Source organism: Belonocnema kinseyi, chromosome 7 (assembly GCF_010883055.1).
Source record: "Belonocnema kinseyi isolate 2016_QV_RU_SX_M_011 chromosome 7, B_treatae_v1, whole genome shotgun sequence".
NCBI lineage: Eukaryota > Metazoa > Arthropoda > Insecta > Hymenoptera > Cynipidae > Belonocnema > Belonocnema kinseyi.
Window position 1 is genome coordinate 4,200,231 of NC_046663.1, and position 13,028 is coordinate 4,213,258.

Consider the following 13,028-nt stretch of genomic DNA (forward strand, 5'->3'; position numbering starts at 1 on the left):
TTTTATACATAAAATATCGGTCTCAAACATTGAGAAATGCAAGAGCCGAAAGAAAACTACGTTTAAGTACAAAGCTTAATAATAAAAGATGTAAAAAAAAAATTCAACTATCAATTCCATCGGCATCAGCCGGTAACGTTGTACACGAAAATACGAACCCTGGCGGCCACTTGACGAGGCTCTAGAGGGTTCGTATTTTCGTGTACAACGTTACCGGCTGTTGCCGTTGGAATTGATTGTTGAAATATATTTTTTTACATCTTTTATTATTAAGCTTTGTACTTAAACGTAGTTTTCTTTCGGCTTTTGCATTTCTCAAAATTTGAGACCGATATTTTATGTATAAAAAAAGTTGGAACGTTAAAAAAATGTCGAGGTTCAGAAAAAAGATAAAATAATTTTCAGTGAAGTTCCTACCAAAATGCAGTACCTAAACGTACTTTATTGTACTCTAATACATTTTTCAAAGTTTCAGCTCGATATTTTATTTATAAAAAAAGTTCTTAGGTTTAAAAAAACATTCAGCGAACTGAAAAAGTGAGGTCGGCAGTATAGGTATTTAGCTGTGTCACATGCCCTTAATAGAAAATTCATCTGTTTAGTTGAAAATAAATTTCTTTGGTTGAAATTTTTTTTTTAACTGAAAATTTAACTACTTATTTTTTCGTTGACTTATTTTTTGGTACAAATTGAAGTTCTTGGTTCAAAATGAGATTTTTAGTTAAAAGCTTCACTATTCCAGTTAAAGAATCATCATATTAGTTGAAAATTTATCTTTTTGGATCAAAATTGAACTATTTCAGTTGAAGATTCATCGTTTCAGTTGAAAATTCATCAGTTTGGTAAACAGTAATTTTTTTAAATGTAAATTTAACTGTTCCATTTTGGGTTGAAAATTGCTATATTTTTAGTTAAAAAAGTCAACTAGTACTTGGTGAAACGTTTGTATTTTTTAGTTGAAAATACAACTATTTCGTTTAAAAATCGTATTTTTTTGGGTAGAAAATGATCGTGTTTGAATTCGTGTTTGAATAGCCATCTTTTTGTTTGAAAATTGAAGTATTCCAGTTAAATATTCAGCATTTAAATTGAATATTAATTTTTTTTTTTAATAAAACTATTTGGTTGACATTTTTTTAAAATTATTTTTTTGTGGCTAAAAATTAAGCTATTCCACTTTTTGTTGAAAACTTATCTGTTTTTTGTGGAAAATTCAACTATTTGGAATTTGTTTGGAATTCTTTGAGATAAAGTCGAGCACAAAATCCGATTATTGAGTTAGATAACAAACGATTATATCGGTCACGTGTAGTGAAAGGCTTTGACACGTTCGAGAGACGCTTCTTCTGACAATGTTTCGCGCACATTGTAATTAAAAAACACGGGTTCTCCGTGCAGAATTAGAATTTAAAAAATGAGTTATTAAATAAGCTTGTATTTATTTCTGGGTCGTAGTGCTAGATGTGAACCTTGAGAAGCAGAATAATATTCAAGTCAATTGTCTTTTCACAGATATAATCTTAAAGCTTCTATTTTATAATTTAAAAAACTAAAGTCATCTCTGGATCTCAATTTTTATTGATAGAATTTTACAAAAGATTTGCAGTTTTGACTTGAAGCGGGAAAGTTTGAAATTAATAATTGTGATTCTGATTTTGGTCAGGGAATTTCATACCAGGATGGTAATTATGAATTGGATCAGGGGATTACAAAAAAAATTATAATTCTGATTTGAAATGGGGAATTTTCCGAAAAAAAAATATAATTCTGATTTAAAGCACTGAATTTTCCAAAAGAATTACAATTTTAGCATTTTTACGTGGAATGGGGAATATTGGAAAAGATTATGATTCTGATTTGAAACAGGGAATTTTTTTCAAGAATGATCATTTTGAATTGGATCAGGGGTTTTTCGAAAAAAAATCATAAATCAAATCTAGAAAAAGGAATTTTGTCAGCATTCTTCACAATTTTAAACTTCCTTAACTTTTTAAAATAAATATAATTCTTACTTGTAACAGGAAATTTTGAAAATGATCTCATTGTAATTTTGACTTTGGAACAGGGTTCTAAGTCCGAATTCGTCAAATTGGAAAAATGTTAACAATTGTTTTTCTGGAAATAAAAGTTTCCCAGTATTTCAGACTTCCCTATTTCAAAATTTTGAAAAACTTAGTTACTTTATTGATGTATTTTGTAATAAAAAATATTGTAAATAACTACATAATTCTGACTTGAAATAGCAAATTTTTAGTAATAAATGTAATGATTTTAGTTAAAAAATAAACTATAATATAAAAACTTAACTTTTAGATTTTTTGGTAAAAATTTACATATTGTAATTAAAACCCCATGTATTTTCTTGAAAATTTGTCATTTTGGTAGAGAATTAATCTTTTTCGTATTTTGTTAATTTGTTAAATTCACCTTTTTTAGGCTGAAACTTCAACTATTTCATTAAAAATTAAATTTTTTATTTTAAATTAAATTATTTTGTTCAAAATTTTCGTTTTTTTATTGAGTTTTTTTTAGATATAAACTATTATATTTTTGTTGAAAATTCAACTTTTCCGGTGAAAGTTTATGTGTCTGTTGATCAAAAGTGAACTGCTTTATTAAAATTTAATTTGTTTGTTGTTGCAGATTCATTATTTTAATTAAAAATCCAACTTATTGTTTGAAAATTCGGTGAATTTATTTTAATATTTACGTATTGTTTTTGAAAATTCAAATTTTTTTGGTAGAAAATTGAACTTGTTAAAAAATTCGTTGTACTTTTTGGTTGAAAATTTATCTTTTTAGATTGGAAAATCGACTATTTGGTTAAAAATTTAACTTTTTTTGAAAATTTAAAATTTTGGGTTATAAAATCTTCGTTTTTGTGTTCGGAAATTCAAATATTTGGTTGGAATTTCATGTTTGTAAGCAAGAAATTCCAGTATTTGGTTCAAAATGAACTATTTTTTGTTTCAGATTCATTATCTTAGTTTAAAATTCATCTTTTTTTTTGTTTGTTAAGAATTCGACTATTTTATTTTAAAATGTACGTATTTTCTTGAAAATTCACCTTTTTTGTTAGAAAATTAACCTTCTTTGCAAATTAAAAATTCAAGTATTTGTTTAAAAATTGAACTGTTTTTATTTGTTATAGATTCATTATTTTAGTTAAAAATTCATCTTTTTTGTTAAAAATTCGACTATTTTATTTTAAAATTGACTTATTTTCTTAAAAATTCGTTTTTATTGTTAGAAAATTAATCTCCTTTGTTAGTTAATAATTCAAGGATTTGTTTAAAAATTGAACTGTTTTTATTTGTTATAGATTCATTATTTTAGTTAAAAATCCATCTTTTTTGTTAAAAATTCGACTATTTTATTTTAAAATTTACGTATTTTGATAAAAATTCGCCTTTCTGGTTAGAAAATTAAACTCCTTTGTTAGTTAATAATTCAAGTATTTGTTTAAAAATTGAACTGTTTTTATTTGTTACAGATTCATTATTTTAGTTAAAAATCCATCTTTTTTGTTAAAAATTTGACTATTTTATTTTAAAATTTACGTATTTTCTTAAAAATTCACCTTTTTTGTTAGAAAATTAACCTTCTTTGCAAATTAAAAATTCAAGTATTTGTTTAAAAATTGAACTGTTTTTATTTGTTATAGATTCATTATTTTAGTTAAAAATCCATCTTTTTTGTTAAAAATTCGACTATTTTATTTAAAAATGTACGTATTTTCTTAAAAATTCACCTTTTTTGGTAGAAAATTAACCTTCTTTGCAAATTAAAATTTCAAGTATTTGTTTAAAAATTGAACTGTTTTTATTTGTTATAGATTCATTATTTTAGTAAAAATCCATCTTTTTTGTTAAAAATTCGACTATTTTATTGTAAAATGTACGTATTTTGATAAAAATTCGCCTTTCTGGTTAGAAAATTAAACTCCTTTTTTAGTTAATAATTCAAGTATTTGTTTAAAAATTGAACTGTTTTTATTTGTTACCGATTCATTATTTTATATGAAAATGTATCTTTTTTTGGTAGAAAATTAATTTTAGTTTGTTGAAAATTCCACTGTTTTATAGAAAATTCATCTTTTTGGTTGAAAATTGGTCTTTGTTCGTCAAAATTTGAATTACTTTGTTCAAAATTCACTTATTTTCTTTAAAAAATTTGTTTTTGGTAGGAAATTAATCATATTTAATTCGTTAATAATTTTTTTTTATGAAGATTCCTCATTGATAACCTTGAAAAATTGTCTTTTTGGTAAAAAATTATCATTTGTATTTTGAAAATTCCTTTTTTTTTTAGAAAATTCATTTTTTTTCGTTCAATATTGGTCTTCGTTGGTCAAAAGTTAAACTGCTTGGTTGAAAATTCACGTATATTATTGAAAATTGTTCTCGTTTGGTGGAAAATTAATAATCTTTAATTTATAAACATTTCTTTTTGTTGTTGTGAAGATTCATGAGTTGAAAGTTTTGAAAAATTGTCTTTATAATAAGAAATTTATATTTGTGTTTTGAAAATTCCACTGTTTTATAGGAAATTCATCTTTTTCGTCGAAAAATATGAAATTTTGTTAAAAATAAGTTTTTTTGTTGTTGAGAATGTTACAAAAATGTGTCAAAAAAGCTTTTTGACGCACTCTTATGTGACACTTTGTGACGTTATAGTGTCACCCCCCCCCCCCCCCCCCCCTGTCACGTAATGTGTGGACAATCCCTTATGTAACAAATGAAAAATAATACCCATTGCGCAACAACTTTTTGATGCGATTTACTAGCTTAATTTGATACTTGGGTATTGTGTCTGAGTAATATATTATCGCCAAATCGAAAAGAATGTTTCTGCTCATATTCTTTCGAAAATACAAAATTAATTTTTCACTCTACGGCCTGCACTGTTTTAATTTTTTAATTCCAGGACCTTTTCCTTTCTTGCAACATTTTTAACATAGAATCTTTTATAAGCGGAATAAAACAATTTTAAATTAAAATTTTAATTTTTCAACGAAAAAAAGTTGTATTTTCAACCAAAGAATTTAATTATTTAAAAGATTGTTTAACATTCAACAAAAAAAGATTAGATTTCAGTCGACAAAAGATGAATTTTGAGCCCAGCGCGCACGAGATTTAAAAAAGTTTTAGACGTTCTGAGGACTTTTTAGGACGTAAGGCTGAAAAGAGGGTTTTAGAACGTCCAAAAAAACTCCAATGTTCCAAATACGTCCTAAAACCGTCTTTGGAACATTGTATGTTTTAGAACGTTATTTGGCCTGATTTAGGCCGTTTTTAGGACTTTCTAAAAACTTTTTGGGATATTCGTGCCCACTCGGTAATAAAAAGTTGAATTCTAAAAATATAATTTCCTACCTTCAAACATGAAATTTTAACCAAGTAGTTGAATTTTAAACCACAAAAGAGCAATTTTCAACAAAAAATAGTTGAATTTTTACAAAGTAGTTCAACTTTTGACCAACAAATAACAATTTTCTACCAAGAAGATAAATTTTCCACTAGACAGTGGAATTTTTTACCCGCATATATTAATTTACTACCGAAAATACCGTTTTTAAAGAAAACAGATTAATTTTCAATCAAAGAGATGAATTTTTAACTAAAACGATAAATCTTCAAGAACAACAAAAAATACATTTTCAAAAAAAAAGCAAATCTTAATTTAGAAGTTGAATTTCCTAACCAGAAAGAAAAATGTGTAAAAAAGGTTAAATTTTCAATACAAATAGATGAATTTTTAACGAAATACTTAAATATTAACTATTAGCCAACAAAGACCAATTTTCAACAAAAATGATGAATTTTCTACGAAACTGTGGAATTTTAAAACCACAAAATTTTCGTTATCTACCAAAAAGACAAATTTTCAACAAAATAGTTGAATTTTTAACCAGATACTGAAATTTCCTACTTAAAAGATGAAATTTCAACCAAATATTTGAATTTTTAAACAAAAAAAAAAAAATAAACTTTATTGTCATTGATCTTTTTAACCCAAGAATTTGAATTTTCAACATAAAAGCTAAATTAACAAAAAAAAAAAAAAAACAGTTTAATTTTTATTCAAATGGTCGAATTTGCAAACGGAAAGATAGATTTTCAACTAAATTAATATAAATATGCAACCAAAAAATGAAATTTCAATAAAGCTGTCCAACTTTGGACCAACAAAGGCAAATTTCCAACCAAAAAGGTGAATTTTCTATAAAACAGTGGAATTTGCAAAACAAATATTAATTTTCTTATATTATTACAATTTCTTCGATAAAAATTTTTAACAAAAAAAAAGTTGAATTATTAATTAAAACAGATTAATTTTCAACCAAGCAGTTGCATTTTTATCAAAAATGATACATTTTCAAGCATGAAGATTCATTTTCTACCTAAAAAGATAAATTTTCAAACTAAAATATCAAGTTAAGCCAAAGAGATGAATTTTCTACAAAGATGAATTAGAAAAAAAATTTTTAATTAATCTGCAACTAAAAATAAAACAAATTTTTAATGAAATGGTTTAATTTTTAATGAAATAGATGAATCTTAAATCAAGAAAATGAATTTTTAACAAAGTAGTTTAACTTTCAACCAAGTAATTGAATTTTTGATCAAAAGCGATGATTTAAAAAAAAGTCGTTGCATTTTGAACAAAAGAATTAAATTTTCAAGCAAATAGTAGAATTTTTAACAACAAAAAAATATATATTAACCAAAAATAGTTGATATTTTGTTATTGGCTTCCATTAATTCAGTTTAAATTTAATCTAAAAATCTGAAAAAGTGGAAAGTTATAGATATCTGAAAAAATAGGTTTTCTATGACTTTAAGAATCAAAATATTATGACTGATGTCATTCCAAATAAAATACATTATTTTGTATGAAAAATATTAAAAATCATTTTTTAAAAAGATGAAATTTTATTGACCCTTATTTTTTACAGGAAAATATTCTCTACAATGCTAAAACAATTTTTAAACTAATAATTATATTTTAATATTATTTAGTTATTTTTAAAATTGGAAACAGTAGAAACTAGAGATTTTTTCCCCGGAAAAAAATAAGCCGCCATTTATTAAAATGAAATCATTTATCAAAAATTGGTAAGAAGCGACGGTCAGGAAAAATTCAATCGCAAAAAACATATTTAAAATTAATGTTCTTTTTTAATCTTAATATTTTTCATTAAAAAAATGTTTTTTTTATTTGAAATGACATCAGTTATAATATTTTGATTCTTAAAATTATAGAAAAACAGACCTCATCTGGTCCTCATTTTCTTTTCTTTTTTTTTTTTATCAATAACAAAATTATCCACTTCTCTTTTGAAGAATTTGACAAAATACTTCGGACACCTCATCCAGGAAATAAGAGTGAAAGAAAGTTTATTTTGTATTTGGCAAACGTTGTTTCTTTGTTGAAACTCAGTTTCCGTTGTTGAAGGACTGGATTATGTTTGTTTGAAATTTACTGCACGTTTTAGTAAATTTAAACTTTGCAGTAAATTTTCAAGATTATAGATTCGAGTCTTGAATATCAAGATTCAATATTCTCATGTCTGCCACACAGAGTAACTTCGTCACTTTTTTTAAAAGTTACTTTTTGTTCACTTTTTGAAGAAAAAGTCAGTATAGTATTTTTTTCATTTTCAAGAAACTTTCCATTTTCCTTGTTTCTTGTTTTGCTTATAAATGGGAACTGAATTAATAGAACCCTGTAAGAAAATTTTTATTGGAAATTTCGGAAATTTGATTAAAACTTCAACTATTTATTTTTAAATTCAACTTTTTTGTTGAAAATACTCCTTCTTTCCTTGAAAGTGCAACTATTTGGTTAATAAATCATTTTTCTTGGGTAGGAATTAATTTTTTTGTTGACTGTTTATCTTATCAGGATTTGAAGTCAATTTTTTCTAAAAAAACATCGACATTTAAGCTTAGAAACTCAACTCATTTGTAAAAAATTAATCTCTTTTGATAGAAAATTATTCTTTTTTGGTTGAAAATACAACTGTTTGGTTGAAAATTCATCTTTCTTAGTTAACAATGATCTTTTTTGATGAAAACTCATATTGTCAGATTAAAAGTTAATTTTTTGCTTAAAAAATAAACTCTATAAGGAAAATTGATCTTTTTTAGCAAAAAATCAATATTTTTTAGTTGAAAATTCAATTTTTTTTGTCGAAAATGAACTTTCTTGTTAAAAATTCATATATTTTCTTGTAAAAATTGCATCTTTCATGGTCAAAATATCAACTGTTTGGTTGTCAATTAATAATAATTTTGGTTCAGGATTTAACTATTTTGTTAAACATTAATTATTTTGGTTGAAGATTTCTCATTTTAGTTCGAAATTTACCTGTTTGGTTGAAAATTTAACTATTTTTTTGAAAAACTATCTTTTTTTGTTGAAAATTAATTTTTTTAACTGAAAATTTCCATTTTTTATTACAATTTTTTTGTATGGAAACTTCAACTATTTGATTGAAAATTGCATTTTTTTTGGTTTTGTTTAAAAATTAATTTTTTTAAGTGACCTTTTTTTAGTTTTTTGCCATTTTTATTACCAAATTTATCTGCTTTTCGTATAAAATTTCATCTTTTTAAATGGAAATTCACTTCTCTTAATAGAAATTATGTGTTTTTGGTTAAAAATGGAAATTTAATAACCGATTTTGGTTGAGGATTTAACTTTTTTGTTGATGAAAATTCAATAATTTGGTTGATTTTTTTTTCTTTTTTAACTAAAAAATGTTTCTGGGTTGAAAATTCTACTCTTTTGGTGAAAACTTATCACTTTGAACAGAATTTGTATACTTTTTTTAAATTCATAAATTTTATTAGTAAGTTATTCTTTTTTATTGAAAATCCCTTCTTCTTTTGGTTGAAAATTTAACTATTTGTTAGAAAATTGAATTTAAGTATACAACTGGTTTGATGAAAATTCGTCTTTTTGGTTAACTTTTACTGTTTTTTTTTTTTAAATTTAAAAGTAGAATGTTTTTTTTGTCGAAGTATCAACTATTAAATTTGTTGTTGAAAATTAATCGTTTTTCTTTGGTTAAAAAATTATGAAATTTTCCACTCTTTTGTAAACAATAATTATTTTTGTTCACAAAATTAAATTAATATATGGAAAATTAACTATTTCAGTTGAAGACCATTTAGTTTAGTTGAAAATTTATTTCTTTGGTTAAATATTAAACTTTTTTGTTTTGAGATGTCTTCTTTTGTTTGAAAATTAATCTTTCTGTTTGAAAATGTAACTATTCGATTTTTTCTAAAAACGTGAACTTTTTTAGTTCAAAATTTAACTATTTGGTTAAAAATTTATTCTTTTTTATTTAAATTCGTCTTTTTTATTAAATTTTAATTTGTTTAAAAATTAATCTCTGGTTAAAAATGTAACTATTCTATTTTTGTAGGAAATTTATTTTAATTGAAAATTCATGACTTTTGTTAAAAATTCGTCTTTTGGTTGAAAATTTAACTATTTCAGTTGAAGATTCATCATTTTAGTTGAAAATGAATCTTTTTGGTTGAAAATGTAACTTCCATTTTTGGTAGAAAATTTATTTTTATTGAAAATTCAACAATGTAGTGGAAAATTCTTACATTTTGTTAAAAATTTTGAAATTAAATTTAGTTTGTTGAAAATGAAACATTTTTGGTTAAAAGTCTTTTTTTTTAATGAAAAATCAACGATTTTGTGTAATTTTTGTCTTTTTGATTTGATATTCAAGTATTTGGTTAAAAATTTATGCATTTTATTAAAACCTTTTCTTTTTTCATCGATTATCCTTCTTTTTTTTTTTTGGTAAAAATTAATCTCCTTATGGAGCACATTATAAATAAAGAAGAACTGTTTTTCATTTAAAACTGAAATCTGTGTTGGTTGAAATATCAAATATTAAATTATTTTTTGAAATTTAATCTGGGAAGATTTTTGTTGAAAATTCGTCCCTTTGGTTGCGAATTTAACTATTTTATTTAACAGTTGTAGTTCTTTGATTGACATTTAACTATTCCACTTGAAGATTCTTCATTTTAAGTTAAAAATTCATCTCTTTGATTAAAAATTCAAACATTTTTGTTGAAAATTTATGCGTTTTATTAAAACTTTGTTTTTTTTTTATTAAAAATACTTTTCTTTGTTGAAAATTAATTTCTGGTTGAAAATGTAACCATTCCATTTTTTGGAGTACATTTGTTTTTATTGAAAATTCAACAATTTAGTAGAAAATGCATGCATTTTGTTAAAAATTTTGAAATTAAATTTAGTTTGTTGAAAATGGAAAATTTTTAGTTAAGTCTTTTTTTTATTGAAAAATCAACTGTTGGTGTCAAATTTGTCTTTTTGATTTGATATTCAAAATTTTTTTAAATTCGTTTTTCGTAGTTCACTAACTGTTTTTTTTTTATTAAAAATTTTGAAATATCAACTATTAAATTTTTCTTTGAAATTTAATCTCGAAGATTTTTGTTGAAAATTCGTTTTTTTTGGTTGTAAATTTAACTATTTTGTGTAACAGTTGTAGTTCCTTCATTCAACGTTCAAATTCCTTCCTTTTTTTGTTAAAAATTAATATTTGTTTTTAATTAATCTCCTTAGGGGAAACATTATGAATAAAGAAGAACTGTTTTTCATTTAAAATTAAAATCTATTTTTGGTTGAATTTTCAACAATTAAATTATTCTTTGAAATTTCATTTCGAAGATTTTGATTGAAAATATAAATATTTTGTTTAACATTTGTGGTTCCTTGATTAAACATTGAACTATTTCAGTTGAAGATTCTTCATTTGTGAGTTGAAAATTCATCTCTTTGGTTGAAATTTCAACTATTTCAGTTGAAGATTTATGATTTAAGTTAAAAATTAATCTTTTTGGTTGAAAATTCATCTCTTCAGGTAGTAAAATGAATCTTTTTGATTAAACATTGAACTATTTGGTTTGAAATAATTCTATTTTTTTTTTAAATTCAACAATATGAAAAAAGTAGTCCTTTTTGGTTGAAAATTCGTCTTTTCCGGTAATAAAATTAATTTTCTTGATCGTGAATTCTACCATTTGCTTAAAAGTGAATCTATTTTTTTTTTAAATTAAACAATTTACAAAAAAAAGTAATCCTTTTTAGTTGAAAATTCGCTTGACTCTAGTTTAAGCAGAGTAATGCAATCCAGAATAATCCTATATGCATCCTGGCCTAATCGTAGTTAATCCAGACGCAATCCAGGATAATACGAGTTTGTAGAATTTGTTTCCGCCTCGAGTAATTGTGACTTGGAACAGGGAATTTCCGTAAAGAATTATAATTTGGGCAATTCTCTCTTCCAAATCTCAAATCTCTTGAGCTCTTTGAAAATCGTTTTAAATTGACCAAACAAAAAAAGAGCAACTGTGTCCATGAGAAAACCGGGAATTTAAAATCATCTTCATTTATTGAGAAACATACTTGAAGAAATTCATCACGTTTTGTTCGCTCACTTCTCAGTTCGCCTGGCTGCATCTTCTCAGTAGGCAGTGAAAGTATGATCGATCAGTCTCCTACAGTGGTGCGCAAAAGTTTTGGGCCACATTTTTTTTCTAATCTATTCCTTCAAAAGCGAACTCGAGTAAAAATCCATTGACCCGGGAATTATGTATACTATTTGTACCAAACATTAAGGTAGGTAACAAGTTTTGAAAAAAAATTCCATTGTTTTTTTCGATTATATTCCATATTGACATGTGCAAAAGTACTGGGTCACTATGTTCAGATATCTCTAGAAGCGATGCCATGGTAACAACTTCGATTCCTCGCGTTTGTCAATTGTTTAACCTATCAGTTCAAGTAATTCTGAAGTCAAAATGCCGAGACATACGACCTATGAGATTCGGGAAGCTGTGTTAAATCTTTCTGAACAAGGGAGGACTTCTCGTGAAATTGCTGCCCCATTGAAAATTGGTAAGAGTACTGTAAATAGATTAATTGTGAAATTTAGTACTACCCAGAGTCTACAGGACCTCCCACGATCTGGTAGACCACGGAAAACGACAATTCGTGTTGACAAGATCATCAAACGCAAATCAACAATTGATGTCAAGATGACAGCATCTGAAATTGCTAATGAACTTCGCGATGAAAACCTTGCCAACGTGAGTAGGAGCACTGTGGCTCGTCGTTTCAACGATATGGGACTGTTCGGGCGCGTTGCTGTTAAGAAACCCTTGATCAGCAAGAAGAATCAGAAGGCCCGATTGGATTTTGCGAAGAAATACCAACACTGGACTCCGGAGCAGTGGGCTAAAGTACTTTTTTCTGACGAATCCAAGTTCAATCTATTCGGAAGTGATGGTAAGAAGTATGTTCGACGTTCAAAATATACCAGATACGATTCTCGGTATCAAATTCCAACAGTCAAACACGGAGGTGGATCAGTCATGGTTTGGGGCGCTATGTCTACGCAAGGGGTAGGTCCACTGCACAAGATTGAAGGCATCATGGACAAAGTTACGTATCGAGATATTATGACAGAAAAAATGTTACCATATTCTAGAAGAAAAATGCCCAAACATTGGATTTTCCAGCAAGATAACGATCCGAAACATAAGTCGCAGCTGGTTCAGGAATTTTTGAAAGGGCGAAAAGTGAAGCTTCTGGATCATCCAGCTGAATCTCCAGACGTAAATCCGATTGAAAATTTGTGGGACACACTCGGAAGACATGTTGGAACGAAGAAACATTCGAACAAGGATGACTTATGGTGAACTCTTCAGGAAGAATGGGAAAAAATACCGAAAGACTACGTTAAACGCTTAGTTGATGCAGTGCCTCGACGATGTGCTGCTGTAATTGCTGCTAAGGGTATGGCTACAAAGTATTAGTCAATAAGCAACGGAATAATAACTTTCTGGTTGATTTTATGAACTTTAACTATTTTATGAACCTATGGGATAAGTGTGGCCCATTATTTTTGAACACTGTCGTTACAAACAATGTGAATGGAATTGTCAACAAACTTCATTAAAAAT

At 25.8% G+C, this 13,028-nt stretch overlaps 1 protein-coding gene across 6 annotated transcripts in view; it reads left to right on the plus strand.

Moving 5' to 3' along the window:
• Window positions 1-13,028, plus strand: part of LOC117175953 (ubiquitin carboxyl-terminal hydrolase Usp2-like) — a 103,439-nt gene that overhangs the window by 35,881 nt on the left and 54,530 nt on the right. The window lies entirely within an intron of this gene.